This window comes from Cryptomeria japonica, chromosome 6 (genome assembly GCF_030272615.1).
Source record: "Cryptomeria japonica chromosome 6, Sugi_1.0, whole genome shotgun sequence".
Classification (NCBI taxonomy): domain Eukaryota; kingdom Viridiplantae; phylum Streptophyta; class Pinopsida; order Cupressales; family Cupressaceae; genus Cryptomeria; species Cryptomeria japonica.
The window spans coordinates 108,884,318-108,900,727 of NC_081410.1; positions in this window are offsets into that span (position 1 = coordinate 108,884,318).

The window sequence follows — 16,410 nt, forward strand, 5'->3', positions numbered from 1 at the left end:
GAAAGGGGTTTGCAGACCCCACAATTGTTCTCAAAAAGACAAGTCATAACCATAAAAGCATAAAATAGAAACATAACTAAGAACAACTACTCTTTCTTGAGTAGGTTCCAATTTTACTCTAACCTTCCCTAATTTTGAATCCATGTATCATCTTGGTCCATGTCCTCCTCCTCGTTTAGCTCGCACTCGCCCCACTTAGCCTTCTGTAGACACCTAAAATTAATATTTAATTAATTTAAGCCCATCAACATAATTAATTGATTTAATTGTGTTATCATTATTCCTCTCAGAATCAATTAAATCTAATTTAATTAATCCTGTCACTATTGTCCAATAATTAATTTATCAAATAAATTAATTAGTCCCCTTTTCTTCTAAAGTCCCCTCCAATAATCATTTCCTCTAAACCCACTTAGTTAATTAATTCTAATTAATTAACCTAGTCATGTGATTCCTACAAATCACGTTTTATAATCTCATTAGCCTAATTAATCCTTCTAGAATCTCTCATAATCATGCTTATCATTATCTCTCAATTTTTAATTCCCACTCATGTCACATCAACATTGAGTCTCTCAAAGAAATTCAACTTTCTTTGAATCCCTCAATGCATCCTTATTTTGGAATTTTTAATTCTTCATATTTGAAATTCAAATGTCTCCCCCCTTTTTCCAAGGAATTTTATATTCCTATTTATTTTCCCAAGACACCCTTGATCCATGCCTTCTATCTAAAATCAATCTCAACCCTTCATGATCAAATCAATCTCGGCCCTCCATTGGCCTTCTCCAATCTATAATTTGGAGCCTATTGTCCTCATAAATTTTCAACTTCTCATGCATTGTCATGCTGCTCTTTTCTCCTCTCTTCATAATTGTCTATCAAATCCATCCATCCTTAATCTTTCAATCCAAATCCAATCCATTAATCTATCTTGTTGAGCACAAAGGAGATCAATCCACATCCAAATCAAACAAGCAACACATCAAGTGGAGCGTCAAGGGTGCATCCTCACCATCCACTTCATCAAGCTCAATTTGAAGGAGAAGGTAAAATACTAAGGTAAAAATAGTCTCTTGATGTTTTAATGTTTTCATGCTTATTTCATTATCATTTTGATCATTTGGCCTTTCATTTTGTTTTACCCTCTTCAGCTTCTTCTTTTTATTCCTCTGAATTCTGCCATAACTAGAGATTATCCCCATAACAACATTATTCATGACCCCGTCAGTAATTTGGAAAAGGGAATTAACAACATCGCATAATTCATTAATCTTCCTGTCCTCTTTCGCATTTTCCTACTCCAGAATAGATAATCTTTCTTTCATTTCAATTAACTGCCCCTTCATCTTATAACTTTCATCATGATCGGTTGACATGGGCAAGCACTTAACAATTTCATCATCTTCCAAATTGTAAGGGTCCACTAGGCTTCTAAGAAGGGAATCATGTTCAATTTTTGTTTTACTACTCTCATCCTCCCTTTCCTCTTTATCCTCAGGTTCACTTTCAAAATTACTTCTCTCATTCCTCGGTTCCTCTTCTTCCTTCATATCCTTATTGGGGTTATCATTCTTCTCTTCATCATTCACCTGGAAATGTTCATCTTTAGGGTTATCCTTCACATCCTCTTCCTCATCAAGTTCATAGATTTACTGAAGGGGGGTGTTAATCTATTTAAACTCATTTTTCTCATAATTAATTCTCCCTTTAGCTCGAAGATGGGCTTATCTTCTCTCCCCGAAGCCACAGTCATAATTTTTCTTGATTCTCATCTTTTCCCCCTTCTTTCTTAGAGTTATGCAACTCTAAGTCAATGGTGATACTCGACCCAACCGATTCATTGCTGGTCTTCTTATCTTTTCTCGGGGTGTTTTTGGAGGTTTTGAGCTTTCGTTTATTAGGGTAAATGTCAAGCAGGGATAATTCCAAAGAGTTCTTTTCAAGTACCGCAACCAAATTAATAGAAATGGTTATCATAGAATTAACAGGGCTGAGAGAGTTGTGGGTTTTCAAAATTGAGTGCAGTAGGTTAGGGGTTTTAGTAAAGGACTTCTTGGAGCTACCAACACTTCCAGAGGCAGGGGCAAGACTGCTAACAATGGGGGAATGATCAACAACAAATTTTTACATCAAGTAAATGAGGCCTTGATGGAGCAGGGGATTCTCCCCATTTTGAATACATGTTTTAAGGGAGGAAAAGAGGAAAAAGGGCATATTTATTTTTTCCAAATTCCTAACATGGTTGAGGATAGGGAAGTGGTACCCATGCATAGTTGGGTACCATCCCTTAAGAGTAAAATACCTCCTAACATAATAACTAACCAATGGATAGGGTTGAGGTAAGGAAAAATGATCATACCCATTTTGGAGACGCAACGGTTTCTCGCCCTTCCTAAAAAATCTCTTCATAAACTTCTTGTAATCCCCCACACTCTTCCTTTCCACCAACTCTCCATCGTTCTGAAGACCAGTAACCTTCGCAATGTATTCAGGAGTAACAATGAAGGAGATTCTACCAACCATGACCTTCCCATTCTGCCAAGAGTTGCAGACCTTGGCAGAGAGCTCCTTGTTGTAGCCTTTAATCGCGAAGAAGAAAGGGGTAAAACCCACTTCATGAAAAATGTCCCACAACTCCTTATTATCTCTAAGTCCATCACATTTTTTAGGTTCAGTGCATTTGAAAGGGCCCCCCATTTTAGAATTTGTATGAGCAGTGGGAACAAAGTTTCTGTGAAAGTGACAAGACAGAAGATTACAAATTTTCCATTGCCTGCTTCCTTTGGAAGGAAAGTTTTCAAAATTATCAAACCAAAATTTAATCTTTCTGGGGTCCTTGCATGTGCGACACAAGTTGAAATTATTACTCATTAAGGTAGCGTAAAAATCTAATTTTATCCTTATCTTTATCATGTGAGGCAAAACTTTCCCGATCCAAGAACAATCATCGACCGAAGCCATCATACTCGCATCGGGAAAGTTCTTGTCCACGTCATAGACCACGTAGGTCATCCGACTAGAAAGAGAACCCATGGGGTCATGACTCTGAGTCATCACAAGTGTACATAAGCTTGTGTAGGGGTCCACCACATAAAAGCCATATTGAAAAAATTTCGTCAAGGTATAAAATTTGAAAAGGCCATTACTCCAGCCAAGAATATCCTTATCCTGCCCTTTCTTCTGACTTTGAATTTTCCTATGCAGGAAAAGTCCCCCCACCTTGGTGGGACCAATGAGCATTTAAAAAAAAAAAGGGAGCACACACATTAAACTTTTTGAAGAAACTCAATCCAGCATCTGCATTCCATTTCCTGCCTTCTTTTTTAAGATTCTTCTTTCCTGTGCAAGGGTTTCCTTCATCTCTCTAAAGCTGTTCTCGAACTTGAATACCTACCAATCCAACTTGTTGAGACTTTGATTCTCTATAATGCCAACTTCCCTATTACCTTTTCTGTAGACATGTTGCATTCTAATTTCATCAAACAACTCTATCAACTATTTGCATCTACCAATAATCTCTTTGATTTCCCATGGAGGAGAGATGACATGATTTAGACACTTGACAATGAGTGTAGAATCTCCTTCTAGAATGAACTTTCTAGAATGGACCAGATCCATACCCCTGAACTAAAAAACCTCTGTGATTACAGATTAAACCTCCTACTCTTGAGATTCCCAGATTACCTTTAGAGCAACCATCAACGTTGCATTTAATCCTTCCAACTTCTGGGGGTAGCCAAGAGAACAAGGTTCTCAGGATCATTTTTTGCCAGTTTACATTCAAAAAATTGTCTAATTCCCCAACTCTATTTAAGTCTGAGATCTAGCAGAGAGGGGAGGGTTTTGGTGAAACCAATAGAATTCGCATTCACATTTTCTTTAATTTGTTGTATGATTATGTTGGCAATAATTTTGTTGCTTCTTGTCTCTTCTCTTAATATCTTGTTGTTGCATTCCTTCCAGATGTTCCAAGCAAGAAAATGGGGGGTTTGATACCATATACTTTAGCAATCAGGTGGGAGTAGGAAGAAAATTGCCATGCCTTAATTAATCTTTGAAAGACTTGAGTTGCACCCAATAAGTGTTAAGCTTCCTCCAGATTTCATCCCATATTTCACAAGAAAAGTTACAATGTAGGAAGATGTGATCAATACTTTCAGAATCCATATAACATAGTTCACACTTATTGACCAAATAAAACCCCTTTTTATTTAGGTTATCTATAGTAATAATTTGACCATGAGCAGTTGCCCACAAGAAATAATTAATTTTAGGAAAATTTAACCCCTTTATCCATATAGCTTTCCATAAATCATCTCTATTATTGTTATCCTCCAAAAGGTGATAGAGAGACTTAACAGTGAACTTGCCAGAAGTATTCCATTTCCAAATCCATTCATCCTCCTCCCTAGGAGTGTAAAGAGAGCAGTTAGGTAACATGGCTGAGAGGTCAATGACTTCCTTCAAGATCATACTTTTGGAGGATGGGAGAACATTCGGATCAGAGGAGACAAGTCTGCACAAATCAGTCTAGGATGCAAGGCCCCTGTTCCAAGTTAGAAGCTCATGCATTTGTCCCCCCAGATAACAATTTAGAAACTTCTTGATGTTATTTAGATGTGGGAGAGAATCCAGAGGTTGTCCTTGCAACCAAGTGTCTTTCTAGAACTTTTTCTTTCTTCCATTAACTATAATAACCTTCCCATTTATTCTGATGTCCTATCTTGTTTTAGCCACACTATTCCAAATGGTTGAGCCCATGGGGACCTCCTCTTGATAAATAAATTTTTCCCCATTGTTACTTGGGAAATATTTAGCTTTCAAGATCTGCGTCCAATCTTTGTGTTCCTCATATAGTTGCCAGCCTATCTTAGTAATAAGTGCCTTATTGAATATCTTAATCTTTCTAATTCTCAATCCTCCACAATTCCAAGTTCTGCACACTTTGTCCCAAGAGACCAAGGAGAGTTTACTTTTTTCTTCCATACCAGACCACAAGAACCTTTTTTGTATCCTTTCAATTTTCTCCACCACCACACCAGGTAACTTGAAAAGAGAGAGGTAATAAATAGGAAAATTTTGAAGGCAAGATTTAACAAGTTTAATTTTACTTGCCATACTGAGAAGTTTCCCTTTCCAACCGGCCAACTTCTTTTGAAATCTCTCTAACAGGCCATTCCAAAAGTTCTGACTAGGGCGATTAGAGAACAAGGGTAAACCAAGATAGGATTCCAGGAGAGTATCTATTTGGAAACCAAGAATGGATGATATTTTATCTTGTAGTGAGGGTTTGACATTAAGAAAAAATAGTTTTCTTTTCACAAAATTAATACACTGGCCAGAGATTGAAGCATAACTATCGAGGGTCTTTTTCCAAAGTTTAGCCTCAGAGATAAAAGCCACACCAAAGATGATAGTATCATCAATAAATTGTTGATGAGTGATAGGGTTTAGAGATGAAGTAGCTTTGAAGTCTTTGACAACACCCTCACATTTAAGTTTTTGAAAATTCCTCCCTAGAACTTCAGCAATGATAATGAAGAGATAGGGTGAGAGGGGGTCACCCCGTCTTAGCCCTTTGCCACAGGAAAAATAACCCTTGGGGAACCCATTAAAAATGATCGAGAGCCTGAGGGTGCAAACACATTGCTCAATCAAGTCTAAAAATTTACCCTTAAAACCATATCTCCTAAGAACTTCAAGGAGAAAGTCCCAAGAAACATTATCATAGGATTTAGAAATATCAAGTTTTAGAGCCATCAAAGGTTTCTTCCTGCAATCCATAGAATGAACCATCTCATGAGGCACCATGATCACATCAAGAATATATCTTCCTTCCACAAAGACTTTCTGGTTCTTGGAGATTATTTTGTCAAGAAAAGGTTTTAATCTATTGACCATTGTTTTGGATATAATTTTGTAAATGGGCTTGTATAAGGAGATTACCAGATCTATTGGTCTCTAGCAGCATTAAATAGGTCATTCTTGACAATATCTGAGAAGTCTTGAAAGAAAGCAGGGGGAATCCATCTGGGCCCGAGGCCTTGTTAGGAGAGAAGGAGAACAAAGCAGTCTTGACCTCCTACATAGAAATTATTTTGTTGAGGTCTGGGAGATCCGAATCTTCAATAACTTTAGGTATAATTTCTAGCATGTTTCTCATATCTCGATTCACCCCTTGGGTCATAGGTTGATTAGTTTTAAAAAAATCAATGAAGATATTTGCCATCTCCTCTTCATCATCCACCTTAGATCCATTCTCCCTTATAAGATATCTAATTTTATTTTTGCTTCTATGTTTCAGAGTGGACTAATGAAAAAACTTCATGTTTTTATCACCATCCAAGAGCCACTGGATCCTCGACTTTTGTTTCTAGTAAACTTCTTCTTTTTTGTTGAGTCTGAGCCACTTATTTCTAATATCCAATTCCTCCTTGGAATTTTCTTCTAAATCCTATTGTTCTTCCATTTTAGATTAGATAGCTTATAGATCTATGATTAAGGTCTTCTTCTCCTCAAAGATATTACCAAAACAATATCTATTCTAGCCCTTGAATTTTTCTTTGAGAATCTTTAGCTTTTGGGTAATTTTAAACATGGGTGTGCCCACAACAAGAGTGTTCCACCATTCTTCAGCTTTCTTCTTCTTGGTGGGCCCTTGTTCCCATCCCCTATCTTCTCTCTCATCCTCTTCAAACCAATGTTTTGACTTTGTTGGTGGTGGAGTAGCAGAAAAACCTAGCATCTGTAGATTTTATTTTAGGTTACCAAAGCCACCATTTATCATTTTCTTGGGATTTACCATCTAAGTATTCTCGGGCCCCAAACATACAGTTGGTAAGATGGGAGGAACATTTTCTTTTGGTATACTTTCATTTTTCATTTCATCTTTAGTATTTTGTTCTTTGTTTTTCTGTTCATTGTTTTCCAATTTATTTAAGTCAATAACAAACTCCTTGGCACTTGGGGAGATCAAACTTTGGGGATCTTCAGGGTTAAGATGAAGACATGGACACATCAAAGTCTTCTCAGAGCCAGAGGTAGAAGCTGGGACATCATCCACATTCTTTTTTTTGTTATTGTGAAGATTATTAATAATCTCCTCATGTGAGGGGATTTCAACTTTTTGAAGAACATCAACCAGGGATGGTTCTCTTTTTGGGATATCATTAGTAGCAGGTGGATCCTTCTTATTTTCATTCTCTCTATGAAGTTCCTTCTCAAAGTTGAAAGGCATTTGTTGTTTCTTGTTTGGATTCCTTTTACATGTCGAACTTAGATGTCCATATCTTCCATAGCTTTGGCAAAATGATTTTGTGTTCTCATATTCAATCTGTTGCACCCAAGACCCAAGTCTGGACTGCAATGTAATATTGGTTGGTAAGACCGTATTAATGACAACATTAACACATATAGGCAAACAAAAGCATGGATTTACTTTGTATTACACTATTAAGAGCAAGGTACTTACAAAACGAGTTTGCAATCATTTTAAGAATATCAATTTTCCAAAACTGTAGAGGGAGACTCGGTAGCTGAATCCATGTCAGAACCATAATGCCAAGCTCCAAGGATGGGTCAAAGTTTGGTTTCCATTTACATAGCGAGAGGTAGTTTGAAGAGCCAAAAACTCAGGGTCCCTCTGTGAGGACATGAGCCACGTCAGCTTGATTTGTGAAGCTGAAGAGAAAAATTCCATTTTCCATGGCACTAGAAGAGACATTCCCCTTCAACTTCCAGTTAGAGGACACCCATTTTTTCACCAGGTCAAGATCTAGTTGAAAAGCCATAAACTTACCCACCAAGGATAGGCTTAGTTCAACAATAACCATGTTGACCAAAATATCAGGAACTTCAACTTTATTCTTACTAACAACACATTTTGTTAGGGGAGATATACCTTCTAGTACATTCACCATTTTTGCAGAGCTTTCACCTTTAAGTTTATCTGTATAAGTCCCCGATTCTAGTTTTGCAAAAACATCATGACGGTACTGAGGAGCAGAAAGGTGACAAGATGAATCTGCCACTAGAGGGTCTTCCGAAAAAGAGGAACCAACACATGGGCCATGAGAAAGGGGACCCAAATGGGTCCCATTCCCAACAATAGGAAACACACACCACAACCCCCAAGGAGGGAAAAGACACAGAGTACCAAGGAGTCAGGGGACGAGCTCAAAAAAGGGGAAGGAAGCCAGGGACCCTCCATGGAAGTTACAGTAAATAAGATGATTTTTTGCATGTTATTTTTCTAATATTGATGATATTACTTTTATGAAGTTTGCATGTCTTTTCTAAGTGGATAACTTTGGCGGTACTACAAATAAAATAACAATTTATAAAATATACATTAATTCAACTAAGAAGAAATAAAGAACCATTCTCAGAAGTTATAATCAAAATATGCAAGTACATCTAAGAGGAAATGGATAGAGATAAATTTTGCTTTTATGATATTTTTATTTGTTCTCAGTGAACCCATTTAACTCATTTTATATCTCTTATTTCTCACTGTTAATTTTGACTTGGAAGAATTCAATTTATAATATTATATATTATATTTAGTTTAAAAAATATAATTTAATGTATTTTACCATTACAAAATATATTGTATATTAATTATATAAGATATTATCTTTGTATTCAATAATTTATAAAATATAATATAATAATAAATTTAATTATTATAGTTTTCTTAAATATATAATAAATACATATAAAAATAAAATAAACAAAAAAATACATAAAATGTTTAAAAAAAATTAGGATTATTTTCAAGTGTTGCTAAATCCACCCTAAACTTAAATATTATCATTCTTTTTTAAAGAAAAATATATCATATGAAAATTATTCTAATATATTTTAAATTCCATAGGTTTATGTATTGAAACTGTCTACATTGAAATTAAAAAATGCACAAAAACATATAAATAAAAAAAGGTAAGTGGTGAAAATAAAAAATGATAGGGAAGATATCTTCTATCGTCTTGAATGTTTAGAGAGAATTTTAAATCATTTATTTAGAAAAGCATCTATCCTCCATTCCATATTCTCTTTCTCTCCCTTTCTATCTTCCCTCTATCTCTACATCTCTCCAACTTACTTTTCCCACATCTCTACCTCTCTCTTTTTCTTGATTCAATGGTTTTTCTTGATTCAAGTGGTACAATGGAGCTTGATTATCTTCTTGATTCAAAGGTTTTTCTTCAATCATGTTTGGATTCATGTAACTGGATGCATAAATCTCCATCTCTCTCTCTCTCTCTCTCTCTCTCTCTCTCTCTCTCCTTATTGCAAGGATAACATGAGCATTATGGTAATAGGGTCTAATTCAAAGTTTTTTATTCCAGCCATTTTAGTTCATTAAAATGGATGCATAATTGAATTAGTCATGTATTACACAAATGTATGCAAAAAATATACCAAAATTTTCCCTCGTAAACTTTTTGCAACTCTTTGGTGTACCCATTACAGACCAAGGTACAATTGCTAGTTAATAATGTGTATGTGACTAAATAGTCTATGGGATCTACTGATAGTCAACAAATAGATAAGTATGCAAATTTTTTAGTGTTGATCAGGAAATCTACAACTTTTGTTATCTTCTTCAAACATATTAGTCAAAGTGCTCACATATAATATCTTGATATAATTGATCCTAATATCCTTGTAAGACAAACACTCCATGATGTAATCCCATTCCATCTCCATCACTTCTTGAGTGCAATAGCAACACCTTCTATCTACCCACTCTTCTTTAGGTATCATCCATCTTCCAGTTGGGGTGGATAAACATGATGACTCGATTGAGTTATTTATTCTCTCGACATTCCTCTGGGCCATGATTGTTTCTTTTCTTTAACTCCCTTTTTACCTGATTTAATTATTTGTATTATAGTAAAGTGTAAGGGTGGGAGGGCCAATTATAATTATTAAAGATTTGATTAATAGGATGTGCATTTCTTTTGTCTACATATCTATTGTTCATGTTTATAGAGAGCAAAATTTTAAGGTGCATATCCTTTCAAAAGAAGGTTTATAATTTCCTATAGATAGATGGAAAATTACGAAACATCATTTTAGTTAATCTTGCTCCACTCTTTTGTTTTTGGGGGTTTTGTCTCTTCTTGGTGGGATAACTTCCTTTGTTTCATTTTCTTGGCCTTTATTTTTGTTTTCTTTCCTATTGTTTGTTGTCCACTTGTTTAATGGATGCATTTTTCTTTACATGGTTGTTTCTTTGTGCCTGTGTTGTTTCTTAACATGATTGCCTCTTTGTGGTTGTGTTGTTTCCTCTTTCAAAGCTTCATATGTAATCTCATAAAGGGGGGATGGGGGTAGGGCATAATAATTGAAAAAAAATTATATGAGGTAGTAGGTTTTATTGCTTATTTTAAATGGTTGAATTATAGGGAAACTATTATAGTCATATAAATAGCATTTGTCAAGATAGTTTTCTACATTTGTTATAAAAATTAAAATCATGTGTAAGATTTGCATAAGATTTGGTGTAAAGAGGAATTAGGTAGGAGGATACACCATTCTTATTCATTGAAGTTTATAAAATATGATAGAAGATACCAAAGACCTTCCAATGATGGTGATTTATCTTCCACTCCAATTGCCAATGAGATTGCATTTGTATTGGTTGCTACAAGGAAGCCCTAATATATATTCTTTATTTCTAAGAAAATGATTCCTAAAATAGAAATGGAACCAACTTATTTTGAATAGGTCAATTTATTTTGAAAATGACATGAATTTATGGAATCCTTCATGCATAGCAATCAATTGATTCAAAATCAAATGTGTAATTTTTTTCAACATGATTTTTTAATGGGATCATGATCACACATTGTTGTTCCTACTCGGTTCCATGCCCCCAAGTCTTAATAAATGATAAATATATATGTTATTTAAGTCCAAATTAGAACATTTTTTAAGACTTGGTTCCATGCCACCTATCTTTATTGAAAGTTATTTGTAATTTAACATGTTTTTTTTCCTATTAGTATTATTAAGTCAAATGTATAAATTATTACAAAATTTAATTATTTTTGTGTCTCACAAATTTATATTAAAAAACACAAGGTCACAATTAGATATTATGTTATCCCATATAAATAAATTATACACTATTTATTTTAATTTTTATCTTTGAAAAATATTAAATAATATATTTAAATATTCTTAGTATGCACTAATAAAACCACCTTTCTTAAGACCTATCAAATAAGAAGGCATTTTTTAATAATAATTCAATTCAAACAATAAAGTTAAATAAATATATTATCTATATAAATATAATTGATGAGGACAAAAGAATATAGTGAAAATATCATCCTACAAAACTGGATATAAAATGTAAATTATATATTATGTTACAGGTTATTAAAGGTGTCTAAACCTTGCATTCTTATCATAAGAACTACAAATGTACAATTGTTTCTATTAAATATCATTAAGCCTCAATACAAAATATGAGAGTACAAAAACCACATTAATGATCCCATAGTTCTATTCTACTACATATCCATTAAGCCTTGGTTACTTATTAGAACAAAATACAACTAATTCATCCTTGAGAATAAAATATATACAAAAGGTACATAAGTTAAACACATAGATAAAGAATTAACCATGTTGGCACAAATCTAGTTAAATTGAAGAACCTCATTGGGGGGTTTGTTGTCCCTAATGACCTCACACTAGGCCACCCAACCCAAATGGCAATCCATCCACGTAAGCATTTTTCCAATCCGCATGTAGTCTAGGTATGGGTGCATGGAAATATTAGCTACTAGCATGGGTAAATCATGTTCCTCCACCACTTTGCCCCTATTCTTATTTAAATCCGTCAAAAAAATGTGTAAAGTATGCTCAAAGGGCTGAAATCAAATGTACAATTTTTGAGTTCTAAAGCACCAAAAATATAACTTATAGAGCTCTAGAGGTCAATTTTAACCTTAAAAGGTATCAAAACATGCTTTAACTAGAGTAAGTGGGCAGCTTAATAGAGGCCAATGGTGAAAACCCACTAAGGTGCCAAAGGTTCCAATCAAGATAATCAATCCCCATATTGTTTGGAGACAAATACTTCTACCATAGACTAAAGGATCAACAATGTTATACATTTAGATTACTTATAGTAACTTCAAAGAGGTATTGCAACAAAGGAAAAATGTTAAGGGCATGTCAAGTATATGTGAAGAGGTTATAATAATAATTGTTGCCAAAATTTCTGATTTTGTTGTTGTCACTAAAATTTTTGATATGACGCCCGAGATATGGATATGAATATTGATATGATGCCGGTGTGATGATGATTCCCCCTTGGAAAATCATTTGTGCATTAAAGGAATGAATGATCTCTTGAAATAAGAAGAATAATATACGAAAGATAGAAGAGTGGATAGTTGATGACATGCATGGGTTTGATTGGATTGATAAGATTGATCAGATTGATTGGATTGATAAGATTGATTGGATTGATTGGAACGAGATCAAGTCTGGTTTCAAGAATTACATCTCCTATATAAAATAAATAAAGATGATCAAAACATTTGGATTCAGGAAAGATATATCATGTATAAGACATGATCAAAACGTCTTGTTTCAGGAAAGATACATCTTGTACATAATACATGATAGATGATAGAATGTCTGGTTTCAGAAAAGATACATCCTATATAAGACATGATAGATGATAGTTGGATGAATGATAAAGAAATGGAAGTGAAGAGTGATCCCATTATGATGCGATAGATATGCATATGATGGACGTAATGATGAATACGACTAAATGATGATGGGAATTAAATACAACTAAATGCCATGATTAAATGATATGCAACTAAATGCAATTTTAGTCATCCCAATGATCAAATTTTTTGTGCTCATTTTATCATCATTGAGCCTTTGATATGTTGAAATTTCATACAAGAATCATAGTATAATTGAACCATAATGACCTAAGTATAACTTGCATGGAGTTTGATATTGTAAGATGACACAAGCATCAAGGTATAATTGAACCAAGATGACCCGAGTGTCACTTGTGTAAAATAGACAAGAGTTAACCTATATCCTATGTAAATCTGAAATGTCCTCAGTGATATGTTACCTGATCACGTCTTAAGACAATTTTGCATAGTAATAAGGTTTCACTCACAAACAACAGATAAAGAAAATATCACACTCCTTCCTTGCTTCTGTAGTTTCAAGACGTCCTTGAGTTTCTCTGGAGATATGATAATCAGAAATAAAAAACTACCATAGATGATCATGCATGCTACCCTAAGTAATTTTTTAGATAAAACATCTTGCAAATAGATATTTGTTTAGTTTCTTCAGTTCTTGTTTTGATGTTTACCATTGATAGTCATGATCTTCATTTTTTGTTCAGGATCTATTTGTTAGTGGTTTCTTATTTGTCTAAACCCAAAAAGGCGAGATGCCCCCAGTTAAGAGCAAGATTCTTTCTATAGCTATGGACACTTCTTTCGATATGGATATATACATTGATCACCAAGCCATGGTGAGATATGATGTGGATAACTATTGATCTCCTTACCCCCCCTCGCGCCCCCCACCCCTCTCTCTCTATCCATACCTCTACCTCTCTCTCCCTCTCTCCTTATTGCAAGGATAACATGAGAATGTTGGTAATAGAGTCTAATTCAAATGTTTTATTTCTGCCATTTTAGATCTTTAAAGTGGATGCATAATTGAATTAGTCATGTATTACACAAATGTATGCAAAAAATATACCAAAATTTTCCCTAATTAACTTTTTGCAACTCTTCGGTGTACCCATTGCACACCAAGGTGCAATTGCTAGTTAACAATGTGTATGTGACTAAATAGTCTGTGGGATCTACTCATAGTCAACAAATAGATAAGTATGCAAAGTTTTTAGTGTTGATCAGGAAATCTGCAACTTTTGTTATCTTCTTCAAATAGATTAGTCAAAGTGCTCACATATAATATCTCAATATAATTGATCCTAATATCCTTGTAAGCCAAACACTTCAGATGTAATCCCATTCTATCTCCATCACTTCTTAAGTGCAATAGCAACACCTTCTATCTACCCACTCTTCTTTAGGTATCATCCATCTTCCAGTTGGGGTGGATAAATATGATGACTCGATTGAGTTATTTATTCTCTCGGCATTCCTCTGGGCCATGATTGTTTCTTTTCTTTAACTCCCTTTTTACCTTATTTAATTATTTGTATTATAGTTAAGTGTAAGGGTGGGAGGGCCAATTATAATTATTAAATATTTGATTGATAGGATGTGCATTTCTTTTGTCTACATATGTATTGTTCATGTTTATAGAGAGAAAGTTTTTAAGGTGGGCATCCTTTCAAAAGAAGGTTTATAATTGCCTATAGATAGATGGAAAATTATGAAACATCATTTTAGTTAATCTTGCTCCACTCTTTTGTTTTTGGGGGGTTTTGTCCCTTCTTGATGGGTTGACTTCCTTTGTTTCATTTTCTTGGCCTTTATTTTTGTTTTCTTTCCTATTGTTTGTTGTCTACTTGTTTAATGGATGCATTTTTCTTTACATGGTTGTTTCTTTGTGCCTGCGTTGTTTCTTAACATGATTGCCTCTTTTTGGTTGTGTTGTTGCCTTATTTGTCCTTTGTAGTTTTTTCCTCTTGCAAAGCTTCTTTAGCTTCTTCAAGATGTAATCTCATAAAGGGAGGATGAGGGGTAGGGCATAATAATTGAAAAATATTATATGAGGTAGTAGGTTATATTGCTTATTTTAAATGGTTGAATTATAGGGAAACAATTATTTTTGTGTCTCACAATTTTATATTAAAAAACATGAGGTCACAATTAGATATTATGTGGTTCCATATAAATAAATTAGGCACTATTTATTTTAATTTTTATCTTTGAAAAAATATTAAAAAATATATTTAAATATTATTAGTATGCACTAATAAAACCACCTTTCTTAAGATCTATCAAATAAGAAGGCAAAGTTTTATAATAATTCAATTCAAACAATAAAGTTAAATAAATATATTATCTATATAAATATAATTGATGAGGACAAAACAATAGAGTTTAAATATCAACCTACAAAACTGGATATAAAATGCGAACTATATATTATGCTACATGTTGTTAAAGGTGTCTAAACCTTGCATTCTTATCATAAGAACTACACATATACAATTGTTTCTATTAAATATCATTAAGCCTCAATACAAAATGCGAGAGTACAACAACCACATTAATGATCCCACAATCCTATTCTACTATATATCCATTAAGCCCCAGTTACTTATCAAAATAAAATACAACTAATTAATCCCCGAGAATAACATAGATACAGAAAGACACATAAGTTAACACCATAGATAAAGGATTAACCATGTTGGCACCAATCTAGTTACATTGAAGAACCTCATTGGGGGGTCTGTTGTCCCTATTGATCCCACACCAGGCCACCTAACCCAAATGGCCATCCATCCTTGTAAGCTTTTTTCCATTCCACATGTAGTCTAGATACAGGTGCATGGAAATCTTAGCTACTGGCATGGGTAAATCCTATGCCTCCACCACTCTTCCCTCGTTCTTATTTAAATCCCTCAAAAAAATGTGTAAAGTATGCTCAAAGGGCTGAAGATTAAATGTACAATTTTTGAGTTCTAAAGCACAAAAAATATAACTTTAGGGCTCCAGGGGTCAATTTTAACCTTAAAAGGTATCAAAACACGCTTTAACTAGAGTAAGTGAGCAACTTAATAGAGGCCAATGGTAAAAACCCACTAAGGTGACAAAGGTTCCAATCAAGATAATCAATCCCCATATTGTTTAGAGATAAATATTTCTACCATAGACTAAAGGAACAATGTTATATACATTTAGATTACTTGTAGTAACTTCAAAGAGGTATAGCCAAAAAGGAAAAATGTTAAGGGCATGTCAAGTATATGTGAAGAGGTTATAATAATAACATTTCCATATCACACATGTAGTAGTAGTAAAGGAAGAAGAGAAACACATGAGAGAGACATTGGACACAAAGTATGAGATACTACAAACATAACGAATGTTGCAAAGCTATGTAATGAAGGACATGTGATAATATATCACAAGCATACTTTATCTTGATTAATAGATAAGATGTCAAGCTCTCTATCATGGATGTATGAATGAATTTATGCATATCTCCTATTGCTTCTTCCTTTACTTCGTCACATCCTTTATCATTTCCTAATTCACAAAACTGAAAAAATCACTACAACACATCTAAATTTGAACCACTAGCTTGCATTTTCCCTATCAATAATTTCTCCCATGTTACATGGTTTACCTTTTTTGGTTTCTAGAGCTATGTATTTTATATATTTATACCTAGGATGTAGATGTAAAATGATGT